At 32.8% G+C, this 15,085-nt stretch overlaps 9 non-coding genes across 9 annotated transcripts; all 9 read right to left on the minus strand.

Moving 5' to 3' along the window:
• Positions 1-395: 395 nt before the first annotated feature.
• On the minus strand, positions 396-469 carry TRNAI-AAU (transfer RNA isoleucine (anticodon AAU)). Its single transcript has one exon. It is a non-coding gene; the product is annotated as a tRNA-Ile (tRNA).
• Positions 470-2,050: 1,581 nt separating this feature from the next.
• On the minus strand, positions 2,051-2,124 carry TRNAI-AAU (transfer RNA isoleucine (anticodon AAU)). Its single transcript has one exon. It is a non-coding gene; the product is annotated as a tRNA-Ile (tRNA).
• Positions 2,125-3,713: 1,589 nt separating this feature from the next.
• TRNAI-AAU (transfer RNA isoleucine (anticodon AAU)) lies at positions 3,714-3,787 on the minus strand. Its single transcript has one exon. It is a non-coding gene; the product is annotated as a tRNA-Ile (tRNA).
• A 1,589-nt stretch (positions 3,788-5,376) lies between these two features.
• TRNAI-AAU (transfer RNA isoleucine (anticodon AAU)) lies at positions 5,377-5,450 on the minus strand. The gene has a single exon. It is a non-coding gene; the product is annotated as a tRNA-Ile (tRNA).
• A 1,577-nt stretch (positions 5,451-7,027) lies between these two features.
• TRNAI-AAU (transfer RNA isoleucine (anticodon AAU)) lies at positions 7,028-7,108 on the minus strand. Its single transcript has one exon. It is a non-coding gene; the product is annotated as a tRNA-Ile (tRNA).
• Positions 7,109-8,690: 1,582 nt separating this feature from the next.
• TRNAI-AAU (transfer RNA isoleucine (anticodon AAU)) lies at positions 8,691-8,764 on the minus strand. The gene has a single exon. It is a non-coding gene; the product is annotated as a tRNA-Ile (tRNA).
• A 1,589-nt stretch (positions 8,765-10,353) lies between these two features.
• Positions 10,354-10,427, minus strand: TRNAI-AAU (transfer RNA isoleucine (anticodon AAU)). The gene has a single exon. It is a non-coding gene; the product is annotated as a tRNA-Ile (tRNA).
• A 1,567-nt stretch (positions 10,428-11,994) lies between these two features.
• On the minus strand, positions 11,995-12,068 carry TRNAI-AAU (transfer RNA isoleucine (anticodon AAU)). The gene has a single exon. It is a non-coding gene; the product is annotated as a tRNA-Ile (tRNA).
• Positions 12,069-13,655: 1,587 nt separating this feature from the next.
• On the minus strand, positions 13,656-13,729 carry TRNAI-AAU (transfer RNA isoleucine (anticodon AAU)). The gene has a single exon. It is a non-coding gene; the product is annotated as a tRNA-Ile (tRNA).
• Between the last annotated feature and the right edge of the window lie 1,356 nt (positions 13,730-15,085).

Here is a 15,085-nt window from a genome sequence, read left to right on the forward strand (position 1 = left end):
TATTTGGAAATAAGAAAAGATGCAATAAGAATGCAGAGATCCATTACTTGTGCTCTGGTCTTTAGAAATTCTCCATTTTTTTTACTTCAGTGTGCACTAATGAGAGGGGAGCACATATCTTCTTCTAGTAACACCTAGTGCCCTCTATGTTTGAGCAGCAATATAATAACTGATTAATTTGCCCTTGCATATCTTAGTTATGTCATATTGCTTGATTTGAGACAAAAGTCACTGAGCCATGTAGAGAAAAATCTTCATCAGCCAAAGGATGACACTCCCACTGGCTTCTGATATGTATTTGAAAAGATTTTGTGATATATGTGTCTATGATGTTTTCAAGTATTCCTGCACTCCACGATGAGCTTATTCCATTCTTGTCCATCAAGAAAAGCAAATGGCCCATACGGGGATCGAACCCGTGACCTTGGCATTATTAGCACCACGCTCTAACCAACTGAGCTAACATGCCACAGATATTACTGCAAGCAAACACAAAACTGGCAAATGTACCTCAAAGCACAGATCATATTTTGTTTTTATAGCATTTCATTTTTCAAAAAAAAGCTTAAGCCATAGAGTCACTTGAAGCATGGGTATCATAAAAATGCTCCAGTTTCTTTCCACATTACAAAATAAAAATAAATATTAGATAGGATAATAACAAAGATTAAGGCATCTACTAATAGTATAAAAATAGACAATTTAGACAAGAGGTATATGCAAATCTAAGCAAAATCAATCTAAAAAATCTAATACACAATTTTTAATTGTAAATTTACAGATTGTTGAAAAAGATAATCCCAGGATGTAATCCATTATGTATTAAATTTAGTATGTTTTACCAAGTTGTGTATGAATAACTTTTAACACAAAAAAATATATATTGGGGAAGTAGCTTAATGTGCCCATTGGAAATAAAGAATGCTAGCCCATTTTGGAATGCAAAGCTTAAGAAAATACAAACTTCAATCCATAGGAAAGCACTACACTCTGTAATCATACTATAGCTTAATTTACAAATTGTGATGTCATTATCAGACTTAACTCACAAGAGACTTTCATCCTTGGTCTATAAAAAAGGCAGCCCTCTGTTATAAAGCTTGAAACAATTGTAAGTGGCTGATATGCAAATATGGAAATACAGAAAAACTGTCAATTCAATGCTAGGATAACATAAGGGGTGATGCTCCAACTGAAATTGGTCCTAGGCATTTAGGTTTCTAGTATCTATCTTCTCCTTTAAAAAATAGGTTACTTTTTATATATTATCATTGGTTTTGGACAAATATTCTACATAATACCTATTGCATCCCTGAGTTTATTAGAAACTTGAAATAATATATATAAAGTATTGAATTTCTTTTCTTTGCATTTAAAAGATGAGCGCACTTCAGTAGATGCCATTGCTCAGGTAAGGGTTCCATGGTGTAATTGTTAGCACCCTGGACTTTGAATCTAGTCATCTGAGTTCATATCTCGTGGGAGCTAACATTGTTTATTTTCCTTTTGTTCAAAGCTCCATTTTCATTCAATGTATGAGTATTGCAAATCTTTATTTAAAATTCATATAAATTCCATCATCTTCAGTGGTGTCCTTTGTTTAAACTCATTTTTAAACTTATCAAATCAGAAGTATGTCAAATATTTGGAAATAAGAAAAGATGCAATAAGAATGCAGAGATCCATTACTTGTGCTCTGGTCTTTAGAAATTCTCCATTTTTTTTACTTCAGTGTGCACTAATGAGAGGGGAGCACATATATTCTTCTTCTTCTTCTTCTAGTAACACCTAGTGCCCTCTATGTTTGAGCAGCAATATAATAACTAATTAATTTGCCCTTGCATATCTTAGTTATGCCATATTGCTTGATTTGAGACAAAAGTCACTGAGCCATGTAGAGAAAAATCTTCATCAGCCAAAGGATGACACTCCCACTGGCTTCTGATATGTATTTGAAGAGATTTTGTGATATATGTGTCTATGATGTTTTCAAGTATTCATGCACTCCACCGATGAGCTTATTCCATTCTTGTCCATCAAGAAAAGCAAATGGCCCATACGGGGATCGAACCCGTGACCTTGGCGTTATTAGCACCACACTCTAACCAACCGAGCTAACAGGCCACAGATATTACTGCCAGCAAACACAAAACTGGCAAATGTACCTCAAAGCACAGATCATATTTTGTTTTTATAGCATTTCATTTTTCAAAAAAAAGATGAAGCCATAGAGTCACTTGAAGCATGGGTATCATAAAAATGCTCCAGTTTCTTTCCACATTACAAAATAAAAATAAATATTAGATAGGATAATAACAAAGATTAAGGCATCTAGTAATAGTATAAAAATAGACAATTTAGACTAGGAGTATATGCAAATCTAAGCAAAATCAATCTAAAAAATCTAATACACAATTTTTAATTGTAAATTTACAGATTGTTGAAAAAGATAATCCCAGGATGTAATCCATTATGTATTAAATTTAGTATGTTTTACCAAGTTGTGTATGAATAACTTTTAACACAAAAAAATATATATTGGGGCTAGTAGCTTAATGTGCCCATTGGAAATAAAGAATGCTAGCCCATTTTGGAATGCAAAGCTTAAGAAAATACAAACTTCAATCCATAGGAAAGCACTTTTTATTCAGTCTACACTCTGTAATCATACTATAGCTTAATTTACAAATTGTGATGTCATTATCAGACTTAACTCACAAGAGACTTTCATCCTTGGTCTATAAAAAAGGCAGTCCTCTGTTATAAAGCTTGAAACAATTGTAAGTGGCTGATATGCAAATATGGAAATACAGAAAAACTGTCAATTCAATGCTAGGATAACATAAGGGGTGATGCTCCAACTGAAATTGGTCCTAGGCATTTAGGTTTCTAGTATCTATCTTCTCCTTTAAAAAATAGGTTACTTTTTATATATTATCATTGGGTTTGGACAAATATTCTACATAATACCTATTGCATCCCTGAGCTTATTAGAAACTTGAAATAATATATATAAAGTATTGAATTTCTTTTCTTTGCATTTAAAAGATGAGCGCACTTCAGTAGATGCCATTGCTCAGGTGAGGGTTCCATGGTGTAATTGTTAGCACCCTTGACTTTGAATCTAGTAATCTGAATTCATATCTCGTGGGAGCTAACATTGTTTATTTTCCTATTGTTCAAAGCTCCATTTTCATTCAATGTATGAGTATTGCAAATCTTCATTTAAAATTCATATAAATTCCATCATCTTCAGTGGTGTCCTTTGTTTAAACTCATTTTTAAACTTATCAAATCAGAAGTATGTCAAATATTTGGAAATAAGAAAAGATGCAATAAGAATGCAGAGATCCATTACTTGTGCTCTGGTCTTTAGAAATTCTCCATTTTTTTTACTTCAGTGTGCACTAATGAGAGGGGAGCACATATCTTCTTCTTCTTCTAGTAACACCTAGTGCCCTCTATGTTTGAGCAGCAATATAATAACTAATTAATTTGCCCTTGCATATCTTAGTTATGCCATATTGCTTGATTTGAGACAAAAGTCACTGAGCCATGTAGAGAAAAATCTTCATCAGCCAAAGGATGACACTCCCACTGGCTTCTGATATGTATTTGAAGAGATTTTGTGATATATGTGTCTATGATGTTTTCAAGTATTCATGCACTCCACCGATGAGCTTATTCCATTCTTGTCCATCAAGAAAAGCAAATGGCCCATACGGGGATCGAACCCGTGACCTTGGCGTTATTAGCACCACGCTCTAACCAACTGAGCTAACCGGCCACAGATATCACTGCAGGCAAACACAAAACTGGCAAATGTACCTCAAAGCACAGATCATATTTTGTTTTTATAGCATTTCATTTTTCAAAAAAAAGCTTAAGCCATAGAGTCACTTGAAGCATGGGTATCATAAAAATGCTCCAGTTTCTTTTCACATTACAAAATAAAAATAAATATTAGATAGGATAATAACAAAGATTAAGGCGTCTAGTAATAGTATAAAAATAGATAATTTAGACTAGGAGTATATGCAAATCTAAGCAAAATCAATCTTAAAAATCTAAGACACAATTTTTAATTGTAAATTTACAGAATGTTGAAAAAGATAATCCCAGGATGTAATCCATTATGTATTAAATTTAGTATGTTTTACCAAGTTGTGTATGAATAACTTTTAACACAAAAAAATATATATTGGGGCTAGTAGCTTAATGTGCCCATTGGAAATAAAGAATGCTAGCCCATTTTGGAATGCAAAGCTTAAGAAAATACAAACTTCAATCCATAGGAAAGCACTTTTTATTCAGTCTACACTCTGTAATCATACTATAGCTTCATTTACAAATTGTGATGTCATTATCAGACTTAACTCACAAGAGACTTTCATCCTTGGTCTATAAAAAAGGCAGTCCTCTGTTATAAAGCTTGAAACAATTGTAAGTGGCTGATATGCAAATATGGAAATACAGAAAAACTGTCAATTCAATGCTAGGATAACATAAGGGGTGATGCTCCAACTGAAATTGGTCCTAGGCATTTAGGTTTCTAGTATCTATCTTCTCCTTTAAAAAATAGGTTACTTTTTATATATTATCATTGGGTTTGGACAAATATTCTACATAATACCTATTGCATCCCTGAGCTTATTAGAAACTTGAAATAATATATATAAAGTATTGAATTTCTTTTCTTTGCATTTAAAAGATGAGCGCACTTCAGTAGATGCCATTGCTCAGGTGAGGGTTCCATGGTGTAATTGTTAGCACCCTGGACTTTGAATCTAGTAATCTGAGTTCATATCTCGTGGGAGCTAACATTGTTTATTTTCCTTTTGTTCAAAGCTCCATTTTCATTCAATGTATGAGTATTGCAAATCTTCATTTAAAATTCATATAAATTCCATCATCTTCAGTGGTGTCCTTTGTTTAAACTCATTTTTAAACTTATCAAATCAGAAGTATGTCAAATATTTGGAAATAAGAAAAGATGCAATAAGAATGCAGAGATCCATTACTTGTGCTCTGGTCTTTAGAAATTCTCCATTTTTTTTACTTCAGTGTGCACTAATGAGAGGGGAGCACATATCTTCTTCTTCTTCTAGTAACACCTAGTGCCCTCTATGTTTGAGCAGCAATATAATAACTGATTAATATGCCCTTGCATATCTTAGTTATGCCATATTGCTTGATTTGAGACAAAAGTCACTGAGCCATGTAGAGAAAAATCTTCATCAGCCAAAGGATGACACTCCCACTGGCTTCTGATATGTATTTGAAGAGATTTTGTGATATATGTGTCTATGATGTTTTCAAGTATTCATGCACTCCACCGATGAGCTTATTCCATTCTTGTCCATCAAGAAAAGCAAATGGCCCATACGGGGATCGAACCCATGACCTTGGCGTTATTAGCACCATGCTCTAACCAACTGAGCTAACCGGCCACAGATATTACTGCAAGCAAAAACAAAACTGGCAAATGTACCTCAAAGCACAGATCATATTTTGTTTTTATAGCATTTCATTTTTCAAAAAAAAAGCTTAAGCCATAGAGTCACTTGAAGCATGGGTATCATAAAAATGCTCCAGTTTCTTTCCACATTACAAAATAAAAATAAATATTAGATAGGATAATAACAAAGATTAAGGCATCTACTAATAGTATAAAAATAGACAATTTAGACAAGGAGTATATGCAAATCTAAGCAAAAGCAATCTAAAAAATCTAATACACAATTTTTAATTGTAAATTTACAGATTGTTGAAAAAGATAATCCCAGGATGTAATCCATTATGTATTAAATTTAGTATGTTTTACCAAGTAGTGTATGAATAACTTTTAACACAAAAAAATATATATTGGGGCTAGTAGCTTAATGTGCCCATTGGAAATAAAGAATGCTAGCCCATTTTGGAATGCAAAGCTTAAGAAAATACAAACTTCAATCCATAGGAAAGCACTTTTTATTCAGTCTACACTCTGTAATCATACTATAGCTTCATTTACAAATTGTGATGTCATTATCAGACTTAACTCACAAGAGACTTTCATCCTTGGTCTATAAAAAAGGCAGTCCTCTGTTATAAAGCTTGAAACAATTGTAAGTGGCTGATATGCAAATATGGAAATACAGAAAAACTGTCAATTCAATGCTAGGATAACATAAGGGGTGATGCTCCAACTGAAATTGGTCCTAGGCATTTAGGTTTCTAGTATCTATCTTCTCCTTTAAAAAATAGGTTACTTTTTATATATTATCATTGGGTTTGGACAAATATTCTACATAATACCTATTGCATCCCTGAGCTTATTAGAAACTTGAAATAATATATATAAAGTATTGAATTTCTTTTCTTTGCATTTAAAAGATGAGCGCACTTCAGTAGATGCCATTGCTCAGGTGAGGGTTCCATGGTGTAATTGTTAGCACCCTGGACTTTGAATCTAGTAATCTGAGTTCATATCTCGTGGGAGCTAACATTGTTTATTTTCCTTTTGTTCAAAGCTCCATTTTCATTCAATGTATGAGTATTGCAAATCTTCATTTAAAATTCATATAAATTCCATCATCTTCAGTGGTGTCCTTTGTTTAAACTCATTTTTAAACTTATCAAATCAGAAGTATGTCAAATATTTGGAAATAAGAAAAGATGCAATAAGAATGCAGAGATCCATTACTTGTGCTCTGGTCTTTAGAAATTCTCCATTTTTTTTTACTTCAGTGTGCACTAATGAGAGGGGAGCACATATCTTCTTTTAGTAACACCTAGTGCCCTCTATGTTTGAGCAGCAATATAATAACTGATTAATTTGCCCTTGCATATCTTAGTTATGTCATATTGCTTGATTTGAGACAAAAGTCACTGAGCTATGTAGAGAAAAATCTTCATCAGCCAAAGGATGACACTCCCACTTGCTTCTGATATGTATTTGAAAAGATTTTGTGATATATGTGTCTATGATGTTTTCAAGTATTCCTGCACTCCACGATGAGCTTAATCCATTCTTGTCCATCAAGAAAAGCAAATTGCCCATACGGGGATCGAACCCGTGACCTTGGCGTTATTAGCACCACGCTCTAACCAACTGAGCTAACATGCCACAGATAATACTGCAAGCAAACACAAAACTGGCAAATGTACCTCAAAGCACAGATCATATTTTGTTTTTATAGCATTTCATTTTTCAAAAAAAAGCTTAAGCCATAGAGTCACTTGAAGCATGGGTATCATAAAAATGCTCCAGTTTCTTTCCACATTACAAAATAAAAATAAATATTAGATAGGATAATAACAAAGATTAAGGCATCTACTAATAGTATAAAAATAGACAATTTAGACAAGGAGTATATGCAAATCTAAGCAAAAGCAATCTAAAAAATCTAATACACAATTTTTAATTGTAAATTTACAGATTGTTGAAAAAGATAATCCCAGGATGTAATCCATTATGTATTAAATTTAGTATGTTTTACCAAGTTGTGTATGAATAACTTTTAACACAAAAAAATATATATTGGGGAAGTAGCTTAATGTGCCCATTGGAAATAAAGAATGCTAGCCCATTTTGGAATGCAAAGCTTAAGAAAATACAAACTTCAATCCATAGGAAAGCACTTTTTATTCAGTCTACACTCTGTAATCATACTATAGCTTCATTTACAAATTGTGATGTCATTATCAGACTTAACTCACAAGAGACTTTCATCCTTGGTCTATAAAAAAGGCAGTCCTCTGTTATAAAGCTTGAAACAATTGTAAGTGGCTGATATGCAAATATGGAAATACAGAAAAACTGTCAATTCAATGCTAGGATAACATAAGGGGTGATGCTCCAACTGAAATTGGTCCTAGGCATTTAGGTTTCTAGTATCTATCTTCTCCTTTAAAAAATAGGTTACTTTTTATATATTATCATTGGGTTTGGACAAATATTCTACATAATACCTATTGCATCCCTGAGCTTATTAGAAACTTGAAATAATATATATAAAGTATTGAATTTCTTTTCTTTGCATTTAAAAGATGAGCGCACTTCAGTAGATGCCATTGCTCAGGTGAGGGTTCCATGGTGTAATTGTTAGCACCCTGGACTTTGAATCTAGTAATCTGAGTTCATATCTCGTGGGAGCTAACATTGTTTATTTTCCTTTTGTTCAAAGCTCCATTTTCATTCAATGTATGAGTATTGCAAATCTTCATTTAAAATTCATATAAATTCCATCATCTTCAGTGGTGTCCTTTGTTTAAACTCATTTTTAAACTTATCAAATCAGAAGTATGTCAAATATTTGGAAATAAGAAAAGATGCAATAAGAATGCAGAGATCCATTACTTGTGCTCTGGTCTTTAGAAATTCTCCATTTTTTTTTACTTCAGTGTGCACTAATGAGAGGGGAGCACATATCTTCTTCTAGTAACACCTAGTGCCCTCTATGTTTGAGCAGCAATATAATAACTGATTAATTTGCCCTTGCATATCTTAGTTATGTCATATTGCTTGATTTGAGACAAAAGTCACTGAGCCATGTAGAGAAAAATCTTCATCAGCCAAAGGATGACACTCCCACTGGCTTCTGATATGTATTTGAAAAGATTTTGTGATATATGTGTCTATGATGTTTTCAAGAATTCCTGCACTCCACGATGAGCTTATTCCATTCTTGTCCATCAAGAAAAGCAAATGGCCCATACGGGGATCGAACCCGTGACCTTGGCGTTATTAACACCACGCTCTAACCAACTGAGCTAACATGCCACAGATATTACTGCAAGCAAACACAAAACTGGCAAATGTACCTCAAAGCACAGATCATATTTTGTTTTTATAGCATTTCATTTTTCAAAAAAAAGCTTAAGCCATAGAGTCACTTGAAGCATGGGTATCATAAAAATGCTCCAGTTTCTTTCCACATTACAAAATAAAAATAAATATTAGATAGGATAATAACAAAGATTAAGGCATCTACTAATAGTATAAAAATAGACAATTTAGACAAGGAGTATATGCAAATCTAAGCAAAAGCAATCTAAAAAATCTAATACACAATTTTTAATTGTAAATTTACAGATTGTTGAAAAAGATAATCCCAGGATGTAATCCATTATGTATTAAATTTAGTATGTTTTACCAAGTTGTGTATGAATAACTTTTAACACAAAAAAATATATATTGGGGAAGTAACTTAATGTGCCCATTGGAAATAAAGAATGCTAGCCCATTTTGGAATGCAAAGCTTAAGAAAATACAAACTTCAATCCATAGGAAAGCACTTTTTATTCAGTCTACACTCTGTAATCATACTATAGCTTAATTTACAAATTGTGATGTCATTATCAGACTTAACTCACAAGAGACTTTCATCCTTGGTCTATAAAAAAGGCAGTCCTCTGTTATAAAGCTTGAAACAATTGTAAGTGGCTGATATGCAAATATGGAAATACAGAAAAACTGTCAATTCAATGCTAGGATAACATAAGGGGTGATGCTCCAACTGAAATTGGTCCTAGGCATTTAGGTTTCTAGTATCTATCTTCTCCTTTAAAAAATAGGTTACTTTTTATATATTATCATTGGGTTTGGACAAATATTCTACATAATACCTATTGCATCCCTGAGCTTATTAGAAACTTGAAATAATATATATAAAGTATTGAATTTCTTTTCTTTGCATTTAAAAGATGAGCGCACTTCAGTAGATGCCATTGCTCAGGTGAGGGTTCCATGGTGTAATTGTTAGCACCCTTGACTTTGAATCTAGTAATCTGAATTCATATCTCGTGGGAGCTAACATTGTTTATTTTCCTATTGTTCAAAGCTCCATTTTCATTCAATGTATGAGTATTGCAAATCTTCATTTAAAATTCATATAAATTCCATCATCTTCAGTGGTGTCCTTTGTTTAAACTCATTTTTAAACTTAGCAAATCAGAAGTATGTCAAATATTTGGAAATAAGAAAAGATGCAATAAGAATGCAGAGATCCATTACTTGTGCTCTGGTCTTTAGAAATTCTCCATTTTTTTTTACTTCAGTGTGCACTAATGAGAGGGGAGCTCATATCTTCTTCTTCTTCTAGTAACACCTAGTGCCCTCTATGTTTGAGCAGCAATATAATAACTGATTAATTTGCCCTTGCATATCTTAGTTATGCCATATTGCTTGATTTGAGACAAAAGTCACTGAGCCATGTAGAGAAAAATCTTCATCAGCCAAAGGATGACACTCCCACTGGCTTCTGATATGTATTTGAAGAGATTTTGTGATATATGTGTCTATGATGTTTTCAAGTATTCATGCACTCCACCGATGATCTTATTCCATTCTTGTCCATCAAGAAAAGCAAATGGCCCATACGGGGATCGAACCCGTGACCTTGGCGTTATTAGCACCACGCTCTAACCAACTGAGCTAACCGTCCACAGATGTTAGTGCAAGCAAACACAAAACTGGCAAATGTACCTCAAAGCACAGATCATATTTTGTTTTTATAGCATTTCATTTTTCAAAAAAAGCTTAAGCCATAGAGTCACTTGAAGCATGGGTATCATAAAAATGCTCCAGTTTCTTTCCACATTACAAAATAAAAATAAATATTAGATAGGATAATAACAAAGATTAAGGCATCTACTAATAGTATAAAAATAGACAATTTAGACAAGGAGTATATGCAAATCTAAGCAAAATCAATCTAAAAAATCTAATACACAATTTTTAATTGTAAATTTACAGATTGTTGAAAAAGATAATCCCAGGATGTAATCCATTAGTATGTTTTACCAAGTTGTGTATGAATAACTTTTAACACAAAAAAATATATATTGGGGAAGTAGCTTAATGTGCCCATTGGAAATAAAGAATGCTAGCCCATTTTGGAATGCAAAGCTTAAGAAAATACAAACTTCAATCCATAGGAAAGCACTTTTTATTCAGTCTACACTCTGTAATCATACTATAGCTTCATTTACAAATTGTGATGTCATTATCAGACTTAACTCACAAGAGACTTTCATCCTTTGTCTATAAAAAAGGCAGTCCTCTGTTATAAAGCTTGAAACAATTGTAAGTGGCTGATATGCAAATATGGAAATACAGAAAAACTGTCAATTCAATGCTAGGATAACATAAGGGGTGATGCTCCAACTGAAATTGGTCCTAGGCATTTAGGTTTCTAGTATCTATCTTCTCCTTTAAAAAATAGGTTACTTTTTATATATTATCATTGGGTTTGGACAAATATTCTACATAATACCTATTGCATCCCTGAGCTTATTAGAAACTTGAAATAATATATATAAAGTATTGAATTTCTTTTCTTTGCATTTAAAAGATGAGCGCACTTCAGTAGATGCCATTGCTCAGGTGAGGGTTCCATGGTGTAATTGTTAGCACCCTGGACTTTGAATCTAGTAATCTGAGTTCATATCTCGTGGGAGCTAACATTGTTTATTTTCCTTTTGTTCAAAGCTCCATTTTCATTCAATGTATGAGTATTGCAAATCTTCATTTAAAATTCATATAAATTCCATCATCTTCAGTGGTGTCCTTTGTTTAAACTCATTTTTAAACTTATCAAATCAGAAGTATGTCAAATATTTGGAAATAAGAAAAGATGCAATAAGAATGCAGAGATCCATTACTTGTGCTCTGGTCTTTAGAAATTCTCCATTTTTTTTACTTCAGTGTGCACTAATGAGAGGGGAGCACATATCTTCTTCTAGTAACACCTAGTGCCCTCTATGTTTGAGCAGCAATATAATAACTGATTAATTTGCCCTTGCATATCTTAGTTATGTCATATTGCTTGATTTGAGACAAAAGTCACTGAGCCATGTAGAGAAAAATCTTCATCAGCCAAAGGATGACACTCCCACTGGCTTCTGATATGTATTTGAAAAGATTTTGTGATATATGTGTCTATGATGTTTTCAAGTATTCCTGCACTCCACGATGAGCTTATTCCATTCTTGTCCATCAAGAAAAGCAAATGGCCCATACGGGGATCGAACCCGTGACCTTGGCGTTATTAGCACCACGCTCTAACCAACTGAGCTAACATGCCACAGATATTACTGCAAGCAAACACAAAACTGGCAAATGTACCTCAAAGCACAGATCATATTTTGTTTTTATAGCATTTCATTTTTCAAAAAAAAGCTTAAGCCATAGAGTCACTTGAAGCATGGGTATCATAAAAATGCTCCAGTTTCTTTCCACATTACAAAATAAAAATAAATATTAGATAGGATAATAACAAAGATTAAGGCATCTACTAATAGTATAAAAATAGACAATTTAGACAAGAGGTATATGCAAATCTAAGCAAAATCAATCTAAAAAATCTAATACACAATTTTTAATTGTAAATTTACAGATTGTTGAAAAAGATAATCCCAGGATGTAATCAATTATGTATTAAATTTAGTATGTTTTACCAAGTTGTGTATGAATAACTTTTAACACAAAAAAATATATATTGGGGAAGTAGCTTAATGTGCCCTTTGGAAATAAAGAATGCTAGCCCATTTTGGAATGCAAAGCTTAAGAAAATACAAACTTCAATCCATAGGAAAGCACTACACTCTGTAATCATACTATAGCTTAATTTACAAATTGTGATGTCATTATCAGACTTAACTCACAAGAGACTTTCATCCTTGGTCTATAAAAAAGGCAGCCCTCTGTTATAAAGCTTGAAACAATTGTAAGTGGCTGATATGCAAATATGGAAATACAGAAAAACTGTCAATTCAATGCTAGGATAACATAAGGGGTGATGCTCCAACTGAAATTGGTCCTAGGCATTTAGGTTTCTAGTATCTATCTTCTCCTTTAAAAAATAGGTTACTTTTTATATATTATCATTGGTTTAGGACAAATATTCTACATAATACCTATTGCATCCCTGAGTTTATTAGAAACTTGAAATAATATATATAAAGTATTGAATTTCTTTTCTTTGCATTTAAAAGATGAGCGCACTTCAGTAGATGCCATTGCTCAGGTGAGGGTTCCATGGTGTAATTGTTAGCACCCTGGACTTTGAATCTAGTCATCTGAGTTCATATCTCGTGGGAGCTAACATTGTTTATTTTCCTTTTGTTCAAAGCTCCATTTTCATTCAATGTATGAGTATTGCAAATCTTCATTTAAAATTCATATAAATTCCATCATCTTCAGTGGTGTCCTTTGTTTAAACTCATTTTTAAACTTATCAAATCAGAAGTATGTCAAATATTTGGAAATAAGAAAAGATGCAATAAGAATGCAGAGATCCACTACTTGTGCTCTGGTCTTTAGAAATTCTCCATTTTTTTTACTTCAGTGAGAACTAATGAGAGGGGAGCACATATATTCTTCTTCTTCTTCTTCTTCTTCTAGTAACACCTAGTGCCCTCTATGTTTGAGCAGCAGTATAATAACTGATTAATTTTCCCTTGAATATCTTAGTTATGCCATATTGCTTGATTTGAGACAAATGTCACTGAGCCATGTAGAGAAAAATCTTCATCAGCCAAAGGATGACACTCCCACTGGTTTCTTATATGTATTTGAAGAGATTTTGTGATATATGTGTCTATGATGTTTTCAAGTATTCATGCACTCCACCGATGAGCTTATTCCATTCTTGTCCATCAAGAAAAGCAAATGGCCCATACGGGGATCGAACCCGTGACCTTGGCGTTATTAGCACCACACTCTAACCAACTGAGCTAACCGGCCACAGATATTACTGCAAGCAAACACAAAACTGGCAAATGTACCTCAAAGCACAGATCATATTTTGTTTTTATAGCATTTCATTTTTCAAAAAAAAGCTTAAGCCATAGAGTCACTTGAAGCATGGGTATCATAAAAATGCTCCAGTTTCTTTCCACATTACAAAATAAAAATAAATATTAGATAGGATAATAACAAAGATTAAGGCATCTACTAATAGTATAAAAATAGACAATTTAGACAAGGAGTATATGCAAATCTAAGCAAAAGCAATCTAAAAAATCTAATACACAATTTTTAATTGTAAATTTACAGATTGTGGAAAAAGATAATCCCAGGATGTAATCCATTATGTATTAAATTTAGTATGTTTTACCAAGTTGTGTATGAATAACTTTTAACACAAAAAAATATATATTGGGGAAGTAACTTAATGTGCCCATTGGAAATAAAGAATGCTAGCCCATTTTGGAATGCAAAGCTTAAGAAAATACAAACTTCAATCCATAGGAAAGCACTTTTTATTCAGTCTACACTCTGTAATCATACTATAGCTTAATTTACAAATTGTGATGTCATTATCAGACTTAACTCACTTTCATCCTTGGTCTATAAAAAAGGCAGTCCTCTGTTATAAAGCTTGAAACAATTGTAAGTGGCTGATATGCAAATATGGAAATACAGAAAAACTGTCAATTCAATGCTAGGATAACATAAGGGGTGATGCTCCAACTGAAATTGGTCCTAGGCATTTAGGTTTCTAGTATCTATCTTCTCCTTTAAAAAATAGGTTACTTTTTATATATTATCATTGGGTTTGGACAAATATTCTACATAATACCTATTGCATCCCTGAGCTTATTAGAAACTTGAAATAATATATATAAAGTATTGAATTTCTTTTCTTTGCATTTAAAAGATGAGCGCACTTCAGTAGATGCCATTGCTCAGGTGAGGGTTCCATGGTGTAATTGTTAGCACCCTGGACTTTGAATCTAGTAATCTGAGTTCATATCTCGTGGGAGCTAACATTGTTTATTTTCCTTTTGTTCAAAGCTCCATTTTCATTCAATGTATGAGTATTGCAAATCTTCATTTAAAATTCATATAAATTCCATCATCTTCAGTGGTGTCCTTTGTTTAAACTCATTTTTAAACTTATCAAATCAGAAGTATGTCAAATATTTGGAAATAAGAAAAGATGCAATAAGAATGCAGAGATCCATTACTTGTGCTCTGGTCTTTAGAAATTCTCCATTTTTTTTTACTTCAGTGTGCACTAATGAGAGGGGAGCACATATCTTCTTCTTCTAGTAACACCTAGTGCCCTCTATGTTTGAGCAGCAATATAATAACTGA

This window comes from Pseudophryne corroboree, chromosome 11 (assembly GCF_028390025.1).
Source record: "Pseudophryne corroboree isolate aPseCor3 chromosome 11, aPseCor3.hap2, whole genome shotgun sequence".
In the NCBI taxonomy this organism is placed as follows: domain Eukaryota; kingdom Metazoa; phylum Chordata; class Amphibia; order Anura; family Myobatrachidae; genus Pseudophryne; species Pseudophryne corroboree.